The sequence below is a fragment of the Saimiri boliviensis genome, chromosome 4 (genome assembly GCF_048565385.1).
Source record: "Saimiri boliviensis isolate mSaiBol1 chromosome 4, mSaiBol1.pri, whole genome shotgun sequence".
NCBI lineage: Eukaryota > Metazoa > Chordata > Mammalia > Primates > Cebidae > Saimiri > Saimiri boliviensis.
In genome coordinates this window covers 39,979,720-40,000,595 of record NC_133452.1, presented here as the reverse complement: position 1 = coordinate 40,000,595, position 20,876 = coordinate 39,979,720, and the positions used below count along the sequence as shown (strand labels likewise).

At 39.8% G+C, this 20,876-nt stretch overlaps 1 protein-coding gene and 1 pseudogene across 1 annotated transcript in view; one reads left to right on the top strand and one right to left on the bottom strand.

The window, feature by feature from the left end:
* ARHGAP18 (Rho GTPase activating protein 18) overlaps positions 1 to 7,294 on the bottom strand; it is a 230,945-nt gene extending 223,651 nt beyond the window's left edge. The window contains exon 1 of the mRNA XM_074397482.1: positions 7,152 to 7,294. The gene's annotated coding sequence lies outside the window, so the exon portion shown is untranslated. The remainder of the gene's footprint in view (positions 1 to 7,151) is intronic.
* Positions 7,295 to 7,514: 220 nt separating this feature from the next.
* Positions 7,515 to 20,876, top strand: part of LOC101029048 (UDP-GalNAc:beta-1,3-N-acetylgalactosaminyltransferase 2-like) — a 37,478-nt pseudogene continuing 24,116 nt past the window's right edge.

Sequence of the window (20,876 nt, the reverse complement as noted above, 5' to 3'; positions counted from 1 at the left end):
ATATACAACACATATGTGAATCGGTGTGGCTATGTTCCAATAAAACTTTATTTACAAAAGCAAATGTCAAGCCAGATTTGGCCTGAGGGCTGTAGTTCTTGTAAACTCCTAAGTTTAAGAAATGATGACAGACTATTTGGGAAAGCAAAACAGAACACAACACACCTCTCCTCACCCACGAAGGCACACTCTCCTATGAGAACAAAACTCATCCAATCTGGAAGGACAGACTTCCTTCCAGATGAAGTACAGACTATAAGGAAAAGGAGAGAAAGAGAAAGTGGTTCTTATATTCACTTATCCACAGAGGAAACATTAATTAACTGTACACTAATGTTTGGAACGAAACACCAAAGCCCTACCCTCACAGACCCAAGTTTAACAGAAGCAAAAAAATGGATTAGAAAGGAATAGAAAGAAACCATGCTTTAATACTGATCAAATGGTTCTGAGAGTGTAGGGTTGATGGACAAGGTCCGAAGCAGCCAGGAAACAGGTGACATGAGGCTTGGATCTTCAGGGATGAAGAGGATGAAGCCACTTGGGGAAAAAAGGGAGAAAAAACATTCTCTCCATGGGGAGACAGCAGGTGCAGAGGCACAAAGCTCAGGATTAATACATTCAAGAAACGAAGAGAAGATCGACACAGCTGGACCGCAGGGACAATGGAGAGAAAGGGGAGACAGCCTTGGAACATAGGCAAATTGGGATATACCTCGTCTGTCTGAGACGTTTGAAGTGTATGCAGATATGAAGTATTGTAAAAGCTGGAAACTGTCATAATCGGAATCTTTAGGGGGGAAAAAAACCCCAATAGATATCCTGACTGTAGCATAAAGGACCAAACAGGAGAGTACTGCAACTTCCTACAATATTAATTGACTAAATATAGGTCAACGTAAATAAAAAACAGAGAGGCTCTCCAAAAAAGGAGATATTTGAGAATAGAGCATCGTGACATGAATACCCTGCCATGGTAAACCATGTTTATATTCGGGGAGGTAAAGGAAGACAAAGTTTTAAAAGAAAAAAATAAAGAGGACTGCATAATTGCTTTGACATAATTATCCTTGGCTACAAAAGTCAACAACAAGGGTAATGCCAGTTGAAGACTGAACCCACAGTTGCTGGGCAGATGTCACTGCAGAAGAATTTTTTGGATAAGCTTTTAATGGCATTTGTGCAAGCTGGTGATTTCTTTGGTCTTTTGTAACTTTTTTTTTTTTTTAAATCAGACATACAAGCATGAGTACCTTCCCTTCATAGCCTTCTGCAATGCTTAACAGACCCAGTGAAAGATAGAAGTTGATTGAACCAAAGTAGTGACTGGTAGAATGGATGAGAGGAAAAGTTTTACAAGGCTTTTCTGAACTTGCATAGACATTCTTTCCTGCTGGATAGAAGTGAAAGAGCTAAAAAGATTCTCCTTGATCATTTGAGAGACTAGAAAAGGTCAGACTTAACTGAGACAGGAAATACAGCAGGCGGAGCAAGCTTGGATGACAAATATAAACCCTATTCTGTTACGGGTATCCTGAATTTCAGATGTCTGGGGAAAGATACAGAAGTAGTCTTAAATGTTTATTTCATAAGGTAAGTTACATGAAATCACTCTAAAAGCTTGGAAATAGAATGCAAACAGTACTAATATTTTTAATAATCATGTCATGACACACCTATAAAATGGAATGTATTTGGAACCAGAGTAAGAGTTGAATACATTCTCAGAGAGCAATATGGAGACTATTGCAGGATATCTCCCTTCTATGTTTCAAGTAGACCCTGTCTGGGGGGTCTGGAGGAAGCACACTTCCTCCGTTACTCATAAGTACTTCTGGAAAGACGAAGACTTATGAGCAAAAAACCGGAAAGTTTGGTCCTGTCAGCCTTCTGACCTCTTCCTGTCTACTCCAAGTCAGAGTGGTCCTCCCAAGTTCAGGCTCTTCCTCGTCTACCTCTAGTGAAATGATTCCAATGTCATGAGAGTACTTATACCCATGTCTCTGCTAAAGCAGGATAGTGAACAAGTACAACTTATATAGAAGGTCAAAGTATAAAATTCAGCCTTCCTAACTGCAAGGAATCTAGTGCTGCCAATTTAGGTTTTGAAAGGGGTTATTTAATTGAGAAAAGCAGACCCCACAGATCACAGAGCCCCAGTAGCTGGTGTGCAGTAAAATATTTAATAAATAAATGAAGTGACTCTGTGGGACATTAGCTTTCTTATTCAGTCTCAGAGTAGACATTTTCCAGCTTATTTAAGCCCAAAGAGATGTTTTATCAGAATAAACCATTTTCTTTGAAAATAACAACACTGGTGTCAAAAAGCCTTCACAGGACAGATACCAAAAATATTACCTGTAAGTTTGAGTGCAAAGACTGTCAAATACTTCATTCCTTTTGCAGACAAGTCCCTGTATTTTCTAAGTTTTCTATAGGATACAAAAAACATTATAGCAATTAAGTTTGGGTGGAGGGATTATGGTTTAATTTCTTTGAGGACAAGTCTGTGTGTTTTCTAGGTTTTCTATAATGAAAATACGTGACATTTGTAATTAAAAATAAAACATAATTTAGAGAAGAAAGTCTATGTGCCGGCTTCCACCTCCACTGCTACCTCCTTGTGCAAGTTACCGGTATCTCCTGTCTACAGCAATGGTGTCTTCCCTGATCTCCAGCTTTCCCGCTTGACATTCTCCACATAGCAGCTATAGTGCTCCTTTAAAACGCATCCTCCAGTGGGTGCCACTGCACTTTAAAAATTCAGTCTCTATAGCCCTTGCCTATCTCTCTAAACTTATCTCCTTCCTCTTGTCTCCCCCACACCCTAGTCCCCACTTCATTCCCACCCCCATACTCCATTCCTACCATTAATCCACCACACACACACACACCCCCTCCAGTGTGACCACACTGCTATATATCCATTGCTAGAGCAAACCAAGCAACCAGGAACATGTCCGCAGACTTCAGATCCATTCCAGGTTCAAATCCTCAGAGAAAGCTTCCTTCAGTGCCCTACCGGAAGTCACGTCATTTCCTCAGAGAGGGCTTCCTCCCTCAGTGCCCTACTGGAAATCATGTCATTTCCTCAGAGAAGACTTCCTTCAGTGCCCTACCGGAAGTCACACTCTATACTGTTTCTTTGTCTGCTCTTCATAGCCCCAAGAAATGCAACTATTCAGATTCCAACTGGACTTTCAAATTTGATAAGATGTCTGCCATGGCCCTCACTTAACCTCCATTGCTGAGCTTCTTAGCAGAAACAATATCACTGAGAAACAATACCAGACTTTGCCTCAAACCTCAGTATGTGTCTGTGTTCTCAAATTGTATTCCTAGCAGTGACAATCTGAAAGTCACTGGCTGGGCTAAAAGCTAACTATACCATTGAAGATGACACAGAATCCCTGGAATTAGGGCATGAATATATCAATCCTAAAACTAATTCCATTTTTCTGGCATCTTGCCTAGACTATACACAGTTAATGTTTGAGTATTTCCAGTTCTCTGTAGGTACAATTATCCTTTCATTAAATTGCTACAACCAAAGCTAGGAATCATTTAGGTAATGGGAAATTTCTTTATTAAATCAAAACCTATCAGTGACTAGCACTAAGACTGAAACCTATCATACTATACAAATACAGCTGAATAGCTCTTTTTAGACTGTTATGAAAAATTTTAAGGAGGGAATAACTGAGAAAGTTCTCTATTTGATTGTGATGATGATGATGATTTTTTTTTTTTTTTTTTAGAGATACGGTCTTGTTCTATCACCCAGGCTGGAGCGCAGTGGCAAGATGATAGCTCACTGCAGCTTGGAACTCCTGGGCTCAAAGGCTTCTCCTGCCTCAGCCTCCCAAGTAGCTAGGACTACAGGCATGTGCTACCACACTAGGTGTGGTAGACAGGATCTCACTATGTTGCCCAGGCTGGTCTCAAACTCCTGGCCTCAAGCCATCCTCCCAGCTTGGCCTCCCAAGTAGTTGAGACTACAGGCATGAGCCATCCCACCCTGCTCTAGATTTCGTTAATATATTTAATATCTATATGTTATTTTGTTATACTAGGTATAATAGGAAAAATAATATATAACTAATATTTATATGAAGATAAAAACACTTCTGATTATATAGCCCTCTACTGAATGTTCTTAGGATATATTCTAGTCCAGGTTTTGAGAATAAATAAGCTATATAGCTGAACTATGTTCAGATCCTAAGCACTAGTTGAGTCTATCTCTAAAGTAGTAATAGAGAAGCCTGTAATCTCAGCACTTTGGGAGGCTGAGGCAGGCGAATCACAAAGTCAGGAGTTTGAGAATAGCCTGGCCAACACAGTGAAACACTGTCTCTGCTAAAAATACAAAAATTAGCCAGGTGTGGTGGCACATGCCTACAGTCCCAGCTACTCAGGAGGCTGAGACAGGGGAATCACTTGAACCTAGGAGGTGAAGGTTGCAGTGAGCCGAGACTGTGCCATTGCACTCCAGCATGGGTGACAAGAGTGAGACTCTGTCTCAAAAAAAAAAAATACACACACACACACACACACACACACACACACACACACATACATATAGCAGTAGAGATATAAAGAGGCACCCAACAGTTCTTACTTAATGAATCAAAAAGCAGGGAAAACACATTAGAACTGAAATTCTAGTACTATTTAATTGTTAAAAGGGAATTCATTATATTTCAAGCATGTGCTTCACAGACTAACTCCCTCTAAGGGAGCTTATAAAGTCTCAGTTGTTTTCTATCTGATATGGAAGAGATATGAAGGGTGGATAGGAGTCTGGGACAGAGGATGGGATGGCCTCACCATGATTCTCACCCCTTAAAATGGTAAACATAAAGTCTTATCCTGAAATAGTTTTACTCCTCATTGTATCATAATTGGGTGACAGAGGAAACAAGAAGAGAAAGGAACAGAACAGTCTCTCTTTCGGATATTCACACGCAGAAATCACGTTTTCTGGTTTTCTTCATTTGACTGATCATGAAGGCATTACTCTAGGTGACTGCTGAGTGTGGAACTCAGCATTAGAACACATTTTATGTCTAACTGGAATAGGAATGATCATTGCTGGTCAGGGACTTCCCATCCCAGACAATGAGACCGACACAGAGACACAGACAAGGGAATGGAAGATAGTTTTTCCTCAGTAAAATCCTGGGTCTTTGAGAGCTTCTGAGAAGGGCACTTGTTACGTAATTTCACTGAGGGATACCTGGGTGGGACCCGAGCCGCTAGCAGCATGAACAGGCAAAGATCAGACGTCAAACTACGAACATCAGAGACCCCAGACAGCTTTTGTCTTTCCCTGAGTCCACTGAGGACTCAGGAAGTAGAGTGTTACTAATCACGCTGGGGTGCTGACACTTAGAAAAGGAAGAAATGGGTTTTTCCAAGATTCTGGGCAAGTAATCAGACTTCAGAGAACTTTGTCCCTTTGCAGAAAAAAGCTTGTTGACTGAATGTATGTGTGTTCTAGTCCCTACAGGACAAACTAGAAATAGGAATTTCTAGCCCTATACAAGCTTGACCACCCACCCTTTCTTACTGGAGGATGTGTCCTCAGGTTTGCCTCCTTCTTCTAGCTTTGTTAGAATTTCCTGACTGGTTCCAATAATCTTTAATTAACTCTTTTCAGGGCTGAAACATACCTCCCCTGCCTTATGCACCTGCTTGAATTTCAGGTTGCCTTCATAGACCTGTGACGATCTCCCATGAAAAGCTATGGAAAACAGTAAGTACATCAGTGAAGACTTGGACTACCAGTTATAAGGCACATTTCGAACATATCTTACAGTTTGCCTATAAAGATACTGTAACTTATTCATGGTTAAATGGGCCTGCCAGGGAATGCATCACAAATGCTAAATTATGTTTACAAAAAGGCTTTAAAAGCAATCAACTGTCCAGAAATTACAACTTTTTTCAAATAGTCACCACTCAACAAATATTTCCTTGTTTTTCTCCTTCCTCTGCCTCACTGCAAGATTTGTACTCATTTTATTTTAGTTTTGATAAGAAAAAATCCTTTGATGCCTCAGAAAGAATACAGTTATTATTATTGAGTTGTTTTAAATAAGTGTATATTTAAGCATGAAGCAAGTCTAATATCAACCTAGGAAGATGACATTTTTCTGTCCCATTTGATTACAATTACTAAACGTTAGACAATACTTATAGACCTACTATTATTAACTGGAGATTTACTTCGAAAAGTGCTTTCTCTTAACACTACTAGCCAAATAAATAGCAATGGAAATTGTAGCTATGATTAGATGACATTTTGGACAGGTTTTCTTTGGTGGCATGGAGTTAAATATGTTTATGCAGCTGCTCTTGGATTCATGTTTTACAGACCCCTCTCTACACTTTTTTCTTCTATATGAGGAGCCATATGAAGATGTTGATTTTCCACAATTTCCATCAGAAATGTTATTTTGCAAATGTTTGAAAATGTTTCTTTACTTTTAAACCAATACTTGATTGGAGAAGTCATCCTGCTCAGCACCCAAAGATGAAGAGTGCTAATTTTAAATTTTTGTTTAAATCTGTGTCTCCTATTTATTTCAAGAGTAAACCCTGAACACGTTTGGGGTTGTGCTGTGATTTCTTAACAAATAACCAGATAATCATAGTGTGACTATTTCCTCTAGTCAGCCTAAGTTCGATGCTGACCAAGGTTGATGTGAATTTCAGTATTATTACTTTTTCTCTCCTGGCTGTAACTGAAATTATAATAGTCTCAAAAAGGCTATCAATTATGGTATCAATTTACCGACAGGCATAAAGTACCTTTTTCAAGGATATCCCAGTAATTATTTTTAAAAATAGAAAACAAAGTACTCTTAACTTCATCTTGCAAATTGAGACTTAAATATTAGGCTCAAGGCAAAATTCTACCAAGTAAATTTTAGAGTCAAGACAGACAGCTTAGTAAGAGCACTATTGCTTGTCTTTAATCCCAACCTGAAAAGATTTTTTAAAATCACCCAAAAAGTCCTCTTCTCCAGTCTGAAGAACAAACTAGTAGCGTGAGAGCAAGGCTGGTTTAAAGACCTTTCCCAGCTGTACATTTCAAAGCGGATATGCACTGCAAAAAGAAAAGCATGCAAAGATGCTCTGCTTACCGGAGGTGAAAGCATTGAACCAGCTCTGTTACTACCGTAACTATCTTCCGCAGGTGGAGAGCAGGGAACGCCAGGGTCCCAAGAAGTGATGCAAAGCGATAAATAGAGAGCTCCTGCAAGAATCTTCCCTAAGCACTTTCTTCCGTGACACACCTACTTTGTGGCATCTACGCGCCCTTCACGACTAAGCACAATCCTGTCCTTTCTGCTCATTCATCCAGCAGCTGCTGGAAGGACCGGGCTGAAGCGTGGGCACGAGGAGCGGGAGGCGCGTGCGAGCGCTGAGCGGGCAGAGCGGCCGCAGCCGGAGGACTCCCGGTGCCTCTGCTGCTGCGCCGCTGCAGCTGACCGTGCGAGAGCCGCATGTTTCTGGGCAGAGAAGATCAGCTTTCCAGGAACAGGCATCAGCTGTGCACGAGCCCGGCAGCTCCTCGAGACAAGTGCTCGCCGGTGTTGGTGCAAACCGAAGCTTGCTATGTGCTCAGAAAGCGGCCCCAGCTACTGAGCATGCTCGGCTTCTTCCCAGCTGCTGTTATCAGAGCCCCTCAACAGTTGACTTCTGTTGATTTGAAACGGGCGAACGAAAGAGTGGGCACGAGGGTGCGATTTGGTGAAGGTAATACCTTGAATTTGGAAATGATGTTTTCCGGATCCCCGTGCCCCTTCTCCACTGCAAAAATAAAATTTAAAAAACAGAGTTAAGGATACACTGCTTTCCACTTAGGAAATATTTTTATTGATAGGATGATAGAGATGTTTGAAATCTACCCGCAGCGTTTAGTCTTCACCTTTCTCCCTGCCCAATTATGTTGCCTCTGGGATCAAGCTTGTGGTGTAAACTGCGAAAGGGTTTAATCCTAACAAATCACTGTTCCTCCAGGATTAAGCATAGAATTGCCTTGTATTTGAAGATCTAGGCAATATGCCACAAATTAATTATCTCTGTACAATCATAATCTGCCTCCCACTAGACAACAACTTTCTTAAAACAAATATTTTATAAAGTAATGATGCCAGTTTTGAAATTTAAATGTTAATCTGTATTATATCATACATCTTGAAATTTAAGTCTTCCAGATGGTAAGCTCAATGCAAGCAGAGAATGCCTGGCTGATTCATGATGGTAAACACAAATCTTTTCTTAGAGGCTTGGTGGATGGCCAGTACTCCATAAATGTTCCTGTGATGATGAATTGGTGAATTGGTGGGTTTGTTAGATCATCTGCTAGTGGCGCTTACAGGAAAGCTGAAGGTCTTGAATTTGGTATGGACCCCTATACTAACTCTTGATCTTTTCAGCTATTTTGGGCTGGTCAATTATTTGAAAATAGAAATGCACTATACATTAGGTGTACAATACTAACCAATTGGTTTTAGGTACTATTTACATTTTAATATTTTTATTATGCCTCCTTTTCTTCTCTTTTTTCAGCCCTCTAAGATGCTACTCTCCAAATTGAGCCTGATTCACAGCATGCTGCCTCAGTGACTACTGAAACCAGTAACATTAACTCTCCATGGTTTGCAGATAACAAAATTATTTCATTTTGAAAAAAATTTTAGCCAGAGGCTTTCACAGCTGAAAGAGAGTCTAAAAGCTGGGCCTGTGAGAGGCCACACAGAACATGGGTGAGATGGAAGTCAGGTATTTCTTGAGTCCCTTCCAGGTGTCTCTCTGGCCTGGCCCATGAATCCAGTTCCTTGGGGCAGGAAAGTCCCCTCTTTCTCTCCCTTCTTTCTCTGCCCATCCTCTGGCTTTTGTTTGTTTGTTTGTTTGAGATAGGGCCTTGCTTTCTTGCCCAGACTATAGTGCAGTGGCACTAACACAGCTGAGACAAATGCTAGCTGGTGCAGTGTTAACCTCCCAGGCTCAAGCAGTCTTCCCACCTCAGCCTTCCAAGTAGCTGGGACTACCGGCACACGCCACTACTCTGGGCTCTTTTGTCTGTTTGTTTGTTTTAGTAAAGACGGAGTCTCACCATATTGCCCAGGCTGGTCTCAAACTCTTGGGCTCAAGCGATCCTCTCTCCTCGACCTCCCAAAGCACTGAGATTACAGGTGTGAGCCACTTACACCTGGCCTTCTTTCTGTGCTTTTAGGACTCAAGAGCTATCTGAGTAACTCCTGACTCCAGAGCATGCCCACTCTGGCTCCCCTTCCCTGTGCCTTTTCAGTGTTACTTTCTTCATTGCCTTTAGTTGAATCATATCCGACCATACCAGCAGCTTTGAATGTCTTAAGCAGGTGTCCCCAAACTACAGCCCGTGGGCTGCATGCAGCCCCCTGAGGCCATTTATCCGGCCCCCCACTACACTTCAGGAAGGGGCACCTCTTTCATTGGTGGTCAGTGAGAGGAGCACAGTATGTGGCAGCCCTCCAACGGTCTGAGGGACAGTGAACTACCCCCCTGTGTAAAAAGTTTGGGGATGCCTGGTTACGGGTAGAGAGAATGCTGGTGTTTTGCATCTCTATGTATAATTTTATACATACAATTTCAATGGTATAATTGTATACATCTATGCAATTACTGCTTTTCACATGTGGTCAAGATTACATGGAGACACAGGAGGAAGTTCTTCTATTGCAATGATCACTTAAAAAGTTGACAGAGTTAATCCAGGAACATCTCTTAAAGGAAGTGATTGCAGAAAGAGAAAGAACCTTTTCAATATAACCAAATGAAAGATTTCATAACCGGAAAGGAAAATGCAGACCTGATAACTAAGGTGGGGCTATTATAGTTTTTAATCCCTACTTCTCTGTCCTGAACAAAAATAGAAGCAGAAGTGGGGAGACACAACTGCTCCTGCCATGGGCCCCACAGACTCAATTTCATAGCAGAGATTTCTTATTCCATCTACCTCATTTATCATCTACCATTTTTCTTGCTATTTATTATACTGCAATGAACCTGGTTCTCAAGGGTTGTTCAAGGTGTCCTAACCACCAAAGCCATGAATTTCTGAGTTTTGATGACAGAAATCATAACTGTCACTTATTTGTACCTTATTCTCTGTCAAGCAACACTAAATTCTTTAGAAATATCACATTTAATTACCATATGAAGCATTTTTTAGCAGCATGTATCACAATCTTATATTTTGACTTTACAGTGTATAATAACGTGTTTGCTAGTATCAAAAGCATACAGGCACACAAACAATAATTGGTAATGGATAAGTACAGAGAATATGATCTTTAGCTCCTGATGAAACCAAGGCTTTGGGAGCCCAGGGTAAGATAGCTAATAGGTGGAATATGTGTGAATTCCATCCTGTTTGGTGCCAAAGTTCAACAGTGCTTAACCAGTCTAGATTAGAGCCTAAGTCCACAGGAGTACCTTTTCCAAGAAAATATAGCTGAAGTTAAAGGCAGGAGCCAATTCCAAGTTGACTTGATGCCACTGGGGCTCAGAAAACAATATTCCAAAATATGGCACTTCTACATGCTGAACCGAAGCAGCCTCAAGGTCTGACCTTCCCTACCTAACCTCTAATCATCTCTCCCAAAACACAGGATGAATCTGAAGCTCCTTTATCTGTTTGAGATCCGGATCCATCAAGGAGAATAGTGGTTTGTTTTCTTCCCCTCTTGGTAGGACCAAAAATGTAAACACACCTGAACAGATCCTTCACAAGATAATGTCTGCCTCCCAAGATTATTCAGATTCCAAAGTGAACTATTTACAGGTTAATTTCTGTTCCCAGATTCATTCATTTTCCGTCTGATATGGTTTGGCTCTGTGTCCTCATCCAAATCTCATCTCAAATTATCCCCACGTGGTTTTTTCTTTTTTTAAAGGTGGGGTATCACCATGATGGTCAGGCTGGTCTTGAACTCCTGACCTCAGGTGATCCACTCACCTCGGCCTCCCAAAAGGCTAGGATTACAGGTGTAAGTATCCCCACGTGTTGAGGGAGGGAGGCGATTGGATCATGAGGGCTGTTTCCCCCATGCTTCCTCGCGATAGTGAGTTCTGACAAGATCTGATGGTTTTATAAGCATCTGGCGTTTTCCCTGCTTGCATTTCTCTCTCCTGCCACCTTGTAAAGAAGGCCCCTGTTTCTCCATCACCTTCCACCATGATTGTAAGTTTCCTGAGGCTGTCCCAGCTATATGGCACTGAGAGTCAAACCTCTTTTCATTATAAATTACCCAGTCTCAGGTAGTACCTTTATAGCAGTGTGAGAACTGCCTAATATGCCCTAGTAATCCTATTGCCCCTTAACAGAATTCCCCTTCTTCCTGTTCCTGTAACCAGTTTTTTCAGGGTGGTATATAAGCTTTGAAACCTATAGACTGATATGTAATCATGTTGTGGTTCTCCTGCATACACGTTAATAAATTTTGGATGCCTCTTCTTCAACTAATCTGCCTTCCTTGAGTTGACTTTTTTAGTGTACCTTCAGGGGCAAAGGGGCTGTTTTTTCTTGGCCCCTACAACGCCAAGTCCTGGGCTTAAACCCTGCTATCCTGTCTCACTCCTCTACAAAATTCTTTCCTCTTTTGAATTCCTTGATATCACATTTTTCTACTTCTATGCCCTTCTTGTTTTTCCAAAAAAGTTAAGGTTTCTTTCCCATTCGTTCATTCATTCATCTCATTGTCACTACTTGTAACAATAGTTATCACTTCTTGTGACTGCTGCATTTCTGTGTAAGTAGTCACCTTGTTTTTTTACTCTTCAATCCTTCTTCCAAAAGAAACCCCAAAGTATCTTCCTAAAATGTCCTCTACCATTACAATTGAGAAATAAAAATAAAATTCTAAGTCACCCACTGACTTAATGGACCCCCCATCTTGGCCAAGAGGACCCCAGAGAAACTTTGAAAACTGAGTTCCCAGGCACACTGGGATGGGAGGTTAGACCCCTTGTTATATCCCTTCCTTCACTAACTACCGTTAGGCTTGCATCACTAAGGGTGAAACAGAAGCAAGTCCTCTTAAAAGACTCTATCACTGATGCCCTTTGCAGTTTCAACAAAACAACTGACCAACACATCTTCCTGATAAGAGACCACCAGCTATACAGTGGTTCTGGCCAGTCTACAGAGATGTGCGATGAGGGTTTTGATGTCCTCTGTTTCACCTTTTGACATCAGAGAGCCAGAAGCTCTACTCTCAGATCACGCTAATGCTGTCATTTTTTTGTAGATGGGACCCATGAAGAGGCGTGAAGCTCAATTGCATATGCACACACTTCGTTCATAAGGATTCATGACTCCTCTCATAGTTTATTGAATATACTTATATTGAAGATATGTGCCTACCCCACACAGCATAAACTCCTGTTCCCTTTGCCCCCTCTCAAATGTCTGTTTCCAGCTTTTGACCAGAGGCTATACTTCCCAGCCTGTCAGAATGGCCACCCGCGGGCTGCAGCCCTTTATGAGAACTAAAGCTCTCCTTTCTAAATTTACAAACCTCATCATTCTTCAGCTGACACAGTGAACACTGTTGATTGTCTTGAAAGAGTCAGCCTAACTTTCTTCTAATAGATCCCAAATTGAGTCTTTATCTGTTCATATCCCCAAACAGTCCATTGGCTCAAGGAAAAGTTGGCTGGTCTGATTCTCATTGATCTAATAGCAACACCAAATTCTTGCCATTCATTGGTTAAGGAATGGGTATGTAACCCAATTTTAAGAAATGAAAAGGCCAGGAAAGCTTGCGGCAGACTTCAGAGAGCTGCTTGCTTTTTCTTTAGTGCATGTCTGAGATTTTCTCTTATGTCTTATACTTAAACAAGGAAGTATACAGCACCTAACATTACTAGGAACCATATTTACACCTTGAAAAGAAGTTAATATTGTACAAAGTGAAGAGCAGAGATAAGAAACAGTGGGCTCTTGGATGACATAATTAAACTGATCTACCCACCTAAATGCCTACATTACCTCTTGATTTATTGGATTGTGAGCCAATAAAATCTGCTTAGAAACCACTTGAATTGGGTTTTCTACTTACAGTCAAAAAGCCTCTTGTCTGAGATATGCATTTTTTCTACTTTCTCATTCAAAATGCTGAAATGATTAAGAATAAACTAAATTTTGTGGTGTAGCATTTGAGAGCTTCTTCCTGGCCCCTTCTGTTTTGGAACTTTTGTCTCCCATTATATTCTGGCATGCACTTGACACTGGACATGTTTGGCTGCTTGCTCTCACCATGCCATTTGCTATCCTACAGGCCAGCCTGCCTTTGTCCTGCATTTTCTCCTACTGAATTTCAACTCTTCAAGATTCAGAGTAAAAGAGACTTCCTTTGAGATAGATATTCAAAATTAGTATTTCTTTTTATATCTTCATACATGTTGCTTGTACCTATATGTGTACATCTGGATCCTCTAGGAGGCAGAGCAGCTAGGATGTAATTAAACTGCAACAATGATGTCTGAGGAAATGTGTGGGAGAGAAAATGAAGACAGCCAAGGGATGCTGGGGGAACTATCAGACTATGATGCAGGTACGACCCTGAGTGAAGAAGAGAGAAGAGGGAAGGAAGCTGAGTGCAGTGTAGTTATCAAGAAAGTTCAGCAAGGCTGGTGGTAAATCCTCAAACCAGCCTTTCATCAGAGGAGCCTGACTTCTTCCAGAAACAGGCTGCCCTGATATGGCTGCCACTCTCAGTCATTGGCTGGGAGCAGTCTACAGGAAGCTTGGTTTCAGTATAAAAATGTGATGCCTGTCATCAGGGAACCTTGTTCAGTTACACTCCCTGCAGCTGGAGTGTAGGAAGGCACTTGCTCATGGCTGCCATACTCTTTATTTATTACTCATTCAGTCTGTCCTAAATTCTGCTTGTCATCTACATGAATCTCTTCTCTGCTAGATAGAAACTCCTTAAGGGAAGGACCTGGATTCATCTTTCTTTTCCTATTGTGTGTTTTCCATAGTATGATCCCAGTAGACCGCTGCTGGTTACTGAACTGCATTCTGGAATATATTGCCTCAGAACTCTATTTGCAACTCCTTAAAAAAGGAATAGGAATAATACACCCCCTAAAGTCAATGAAAACTTGCTTTCATAAAATGTAAGATACTGTTCCATGATTAATATTTTTAAAACGTTTAATCCAGTCATACTCACCTGGCTTCTTCTACAGATCAATGTGTTTCCACAAAGAAGTTTGATTCTGAAATTTCGGCATTGATGAGGTAGTGAAGTGGAGCATTTGCTGATTAATACCAGTTTTTCACAAATTTAATTCCCAAGACAAGTGGATGATTAAATGTGGAGTTAAATTTATAATGCATTTCAGTTTGGGCTGGAGAAAATTATTTCAGACTGGTATGATACACTTACTATTTATTCAACATTCATTTTTAGGCGACATAAAAGATGAATCTCTCAGGTATATATTTTTTTTCAGATAAAAGGAAGATTAATAGTGGTCACTGAGGAAGCAAGGAGATTAGAAAAACCTGTGATTATTTAAGGTGTAATACGCATTATTAAGCAAGGAGGAAAAGCACCTAAATACAGGTATTTTGGCACTTCGTTATACTTTGTAATGTTCTATGTACTATCAATTTAGGGTAAATCCATTTATCTATGGTTAAGATATAATAAATAGTGCTTGTATCAGTTATGGTCCAATAAGGAGACAGAAACCACACAGTAATTTGAGAAGAGAATGTTTACTATAAAGAATCATTATCTACAGAGAAAATTACAAAAAGGGAATAAAAATAAATTTTAAAGAATGCCACAAGACTTTAGGTTACCCAAGGAAGGAGGCCCTCCCCAACACTGGGACTCAGAGTTGTTTGGAGTGGTTGCTGTCTTCCAAATGGTGGAGAAGTTTACTGGGTTTCCCAGGCCAGGGTTGGTCCACAATCTGCAGGCTGATACTCAAAAGTTTTAAGTCTCCTGCTGAGATGCTGATAGGCTCAGCTAGTAGGCAGGACACGGCATTCTGGGATGCTGATGAGATTTTCTGGGGAACTCCCTGCTGGGCTGCTGATGAACTGGCTGGGAAGAAGCTGGCTGGTAACTGACTGCAATCACCAGAAAACCACCAGCGTCACCTGTAAGAGGTTTTGTTGAACTCTTTGGGCACCCACAGAACTCACCAGAATCTCCCTGCAGCAGTGTGCCATTGAACATATTTATATGAAGCTAGCTGGGGTAACTGCAGAGCTCATCCAGAAGCTGCTGCTCAGAGAATGAGATGACACTGAATTTCCCCTGGAGAGCCTGCTAAGATGGTTACAGCACTCCCCCTGGAAACTGCCTTGGGAGGTTCTGCAGTTTCTCACTACCGGAAAGCCTCCTGAAGCACTTTTGGAACCACTGCAAGACTCCTACAGTGGTGCTGCTGATACTCCCTGACTGAACGCCACTGTGTGTCCTGAATGCCAGTCCAGTGCTGAAAGAGCAAGAATGCTGGAAATAAAACACCGGAACCGGGAAGACGTCTCTTCCTCCTGTAGTGTCCCTCTAGCGCCCTCTACTGACAATGCCTGCTGGCAAGAGAAAGTTTCAGTGTTCTTTCATCAACAGGCGATGAAAGAATGGGTTTGGAGCTGAGAAGTAATAAGTTAATAACTGGTCAAAATCACAACTTTGTATTGAAATTTTCTCTTTACTCACTTCTCTTTACTTACTTGTCCCATTAGTAGATGCTATGTGTTTCAAAAGTAAGAATAATATTTATATTTCATGTGTAGCATAGCTCCTGGCACATATTATGTGTTTACCAAACATCTGTGAAAATGTGATACTGAATATATAAATATTGTATCCTGTGCTAAAAGAGTCACTTGGTCTGAGAGCATTAGACCTGTACAAATTTGGGTAGCATAAAGAGAAGCTGTTGTTTTCATTGTTTGCAAAGAGAAGGAAATTGACATATAGCACACCTGTAGAGTAACTAGTTTCTAAAAGTGGGATTTTTAAAGTCACTAGGAATTGGAAATCCTCCAAAAATCTCTAGAGGAAAAATCTTCCTTTTTTTTGAGAAGCAGTACATTAAGCAGTTGTACTAGTAAGCTGTCCATTTCACACACATTTTAATAACATGAAAAAATGAAATAAAATAAAAATGACTGAAATATACAACAAAAGTTTATTGTGCTTAAGTATATATCAACAAGATCCACTTCTTCGACATTTTGATTTAAGGACTCAATTTATGTTGAAGGTATTATTTGAATCGAATGAGTCTGGGAGTGGAAGAATAGAGAGAGAAAATTATTTAGTCAATGTCAAACATTAAATAAATGCCTCAGTAGATAGAAAAATAATCAAAGAGAAAGGCAGAGAGATTTATTTTAAGGAATTGGCTCACACAGTTGTGGGGGATGACAAGTCTGAATTTTGCAGGGCAGGTTTGCAGGCCAGAGACGCATATCTAATATCTCAATCTGAAGGCAGAATTCTTTTTCTTTTGGGGGACTTCAGTGTTGTTGTTGTTTTTCTTTGTTTCTTTTTTGAGACAGAGTCTTGCTCTGTGGTCCAGGCTGGCATGAAGTGGCACAATCTTGGCTCACTGCAGCCTCAATCTCCTGGGCCCAAGAGAATCTCCCACCTCAGCACCCCCAAATAGCTGGTACCACAGGTGTGTATCACTACACACAGCTACTTTTGCTTATTTTTTGTAGAGACAAGGTCTCAGTTGGTTGCCCAGGCTGGTCTCCAACTCCTGGGCTTGAGTGACCCTTCTACCTTGGCTTCCCAAAGCTCTGTGATTACAGGCATGAGCCACTGTGCACAGTCAGTGTTTTTTCATTAAGGCCTTCAGCTGATTGGATGAGACCCACACACATTATAGAAAGGTAATATGCTTTACTCAAAGTCTATGACTGGTTTAAATTTTAATCATATCTAAAAAGAAATCTATATTGATATTTGACCAAATGTCTAGGCACCATAACCTAGCCTAGTTGACACATAAAATTAATCATCACAGTGTCTAACTTCATCTACAAAATCACCTTAGCAATGATAACACCAAAAGCTGACAAAGATAACTGAGACAGAGAAAGACAGAGAGAGAGAGAGAGAGAGAGAGAGAGAAACTATTAGTGCAGTGTATTAGTCTGTTCTCTCATGGCTGTAATGAACTACAGAAGACATCATTTATAAAGAAAAGAGGTTTAACTGACTCGCAGTTCTGCAGGCTGTACCGGAAATATGACTAGGGGTAGGTCTCAGGAAACTTACAATTATGGTGGGAGGCAAAGGGGAAGAAAGCACATCTTACATGTCTGAAGATGGAGGAAGAGAGCAAAGCTGGAGGTGCTACACACTTTTAAACACCGAGCTCTCATGAGAACTCACTGTCACAAGAACAGCTAGTGGGAAGTCCACTCCCTTGATGCAATTACCTCACACCAGGTCCCTCCTCGAAAACTGGGAATTACAGTTAGATATGAGATTTGGGAAGGGATAAAAATAAAATCATACCATGCAGAAATTGTAAAGAAAATATTAACATATAGAATTTAACAAAGCATTACTGGCATAAAATATTATGACCAAGTGGAGTTCATTGGATTTAGGTCAATGTTAGGAAATATATTTAAACTCCTACATAAATTAAAAGATTAAAAGGAAATTGAACATGTAATTATGATAGCAGAAGCTTAGCAGAACCATTTTTCTGGTAAGAGGAATTGAGAAAAGAGAACTTTAGGAGTCAGAGAATGTGGGGGAAATCCCTCAAATGAGAGAGCTGGGAAAGAGAACTCTCTAGTTACACCAAAATTTCTGACACAAGCCCCCACTTATAGCTTATCTGTGCATGTACAAAACATACCCAAGAAGCACAGCAAAGGCTTTGAGGATGTAACTATGATCTAAAACAGTGACAAATTCGTAGACTGGTCCATGCACAGGGTGGACTCACAGCATAGCACAGCTTTGAGAAATGAACTGACAGTGAAACTATAGCCTAAGATGGAACTTTCAGTCTGAATGTTGACTGACTGCTGACATCAGTCAACATTCTCCACAGGATTTTAACAGGACCCAGAGATTCACAATATAATATTCAAAATGCCTGTGATAAAATGCAAATTATGAACAAAAATCTAACCAAGTAAAGGAACAGGTCATCTACAGATACCAACTCTGAGATGACCAGATGCTGGAATAACTCGACAAAGATTACTGTTCAGGAATCAAATCTACTGAAGTATTGATGTTATCAATACAGTGGCTAAATCTCATTTGCATATGTTAAGTGAAATAAGCTAGACTAAGAAGGGTACAATCTGTATGATTCCACTTATATGGCAATCCAGAAAAGACAAAACTACAGGAATGCTGATCTGTTAAATCAGTGGATGTTTATGGTTAGGAATGAGGGGAGGGACAGGCTACAATAAGAATTACAATGGAATCTAGGGGCAATGAAAAGTTCTGTATCTTGATGGTGGTGTAATTACATGACTACACACATTTGTCAAAACTCAGAATGTACAACAAACCAGGTGTGGTGGTGCATGCTTGTAGTCCCTGATACTCGGGAGGCTGAGATGGGAGAATTGCTTGAGCACAAGTGTTCAAGATGGTGGTGAGCTATGATCACACCACTGTGCCTGTGGTGACAGAATGAGACTCTGTCTTTAAGAAATAAAATAATAATTTTTATAACTTACAGTTCATAACAGACTGAATTTGCTTTATGTAAATTTAAAAAGAAACTTAAAAATATTTTTTAAAATTACTCTGTTTTGGGGTTCTGTAGAATGATTGAACTCTATTGATGCACCTCCCACCTTACATACTAATATTCTGGCAGCATTGTAATATTCTTTTGTTTTTATAGCTATAATTCAGTCATCATGTATATTATTTCATACACTTAATCTCTTGTTTATAAGATTTATCAACATGTAAAAAGTTCTTTCCTATTTCTTGCATCTCATTTCTTCCTGAAACTAATGTTCTCTTCCCTGTAGTACCTTTCTTAATAATTCATTCAGCTCCATTTGTAATTTCCCTCATGTTTTATTTATCTTAATAGCCATTCATTTTAACCTGACATTTGAATGATAGTTTATCTGGGTATAAAATCTAGTTATTTTCTCTAAATATTTCCAATGTGTTATATCACTGTCTTCTCACTGCTGTTGATGCTGTTATAAGTCTTTATTTTGCCTCATTGCTTAATGTCTTCTCTTTGATAGTCAGTCATTTATCTAAGTGTATTTGTAATATTTCTAGCCTGTTGATTACTTGATTTGACTTACGAATCTTGGGTTCTATCTTCATTAAATTCTGGAAACCACTATTTTACAGCATTTATAAAATTTGCCTCTCTTCTATTTTCTCTAATGTCTTTTCATGAAAAACCAGTTATTTGTATGTTGAACTTTCTCATTCTATCTTTCATGTCCTTTCATTTTTCTTTCATATTATCTATTTATTTATTTTTATTATTTTTTACTTTTTCATATTAAAAAAATTAACATAGTTATTCAAAAGAGATGGGGTCTCACTATGTTACCCAGGCTGGAGTACAGGTGCAATCCCACTACTGATCAGCATGGAGTGCAGGCTATTCACAGGTGTAATCCCACTACTGATCAGCATGGGAGTTTTGACCTACTCTGTTTCCAACCTGGGCTGGTTTACCCCTCCTTAGGCAACCTGGTGGTCCCCTGCTCCCAGGAGGTCACCATAGTGATGCCGAACTTAGTGTGGACATCCGATCAGCATAGCACACTACAGCCCAGAACTCCTGGACTCAAGAGATCCTCCAGCCTCAGCCTCCTGAGTAGCTGGGACTACAGGCACATGCCACCATGCCCAGCCACATCATCTATTTTTTATATTGTATTGTTTTCTGGATGATCTTCTCAGTATAATTTATAAATTCACTAATTGCATTTCTAAATATAATTACATTTATCTATTCAATATTTTTTAAAAATCTAGTGACTATGAATTTATTTTCTACAAATTCTTTTTTTTGTTTGTTTTTAAAATTACCTGGTAACTTTCATGGTGACTTATACCTTTCTCATATTCTTGTTTGTTTAGTTTATACAACTTTAATGATTTAAACATAATCATTTTATAGTTTGTGGCTGATAGCCTTATTCTTTAAGTTATTCTTGGGGTTTAATCCTATCATTTTTCCCCCTGATGACTTTTTTACAGGGCATTGTTTCTGTGCATTTTAGAATTTTAGATTGTAAACTTATCTTCCCAGGATTTTATAGTGAGAATACTATGTGATCTAATTTGATATACCACAGGATTATCATTAATCCAGTAATAAAATTTGTGTTAATTTATGCAGTTACCAGACTGCAGAGATGCAGTTACCAGACTACAGAGATGATGAAAATTCAAACCTGAAAACTGTGTGATTGGGTTCATCATTATAAGTTTATAAGAAATGTTTTTGTCTCTTGATTTTTTTCAACTAAATCCCTGGCTAAGACTAAAAGTTTTCCCCATCACCTACCTGTGCTAGGGACATATAATTTTTAGTCTACTCTTCTCTATGTATGTATATAACTTCAATTGCTTATCTTTCTTTAGACCCAGTTCCTTACATGCTATCTCAGCATGAAATTATGCTCAGTTAATTTCCAAGCCTCTAGTTTATCAAGATTCACATGCCCCTCTCAGAAGGCTGAAGTATCAACTCATACTTAATCTTGTTGTATACGGTTCTCTTTACATTTTTGTCCTCTGGATATTTCCCTCACTTGTTTGTTAAGATAGCTATATATTTTTAAATTATATACACTCTCTTTTATCCATCAT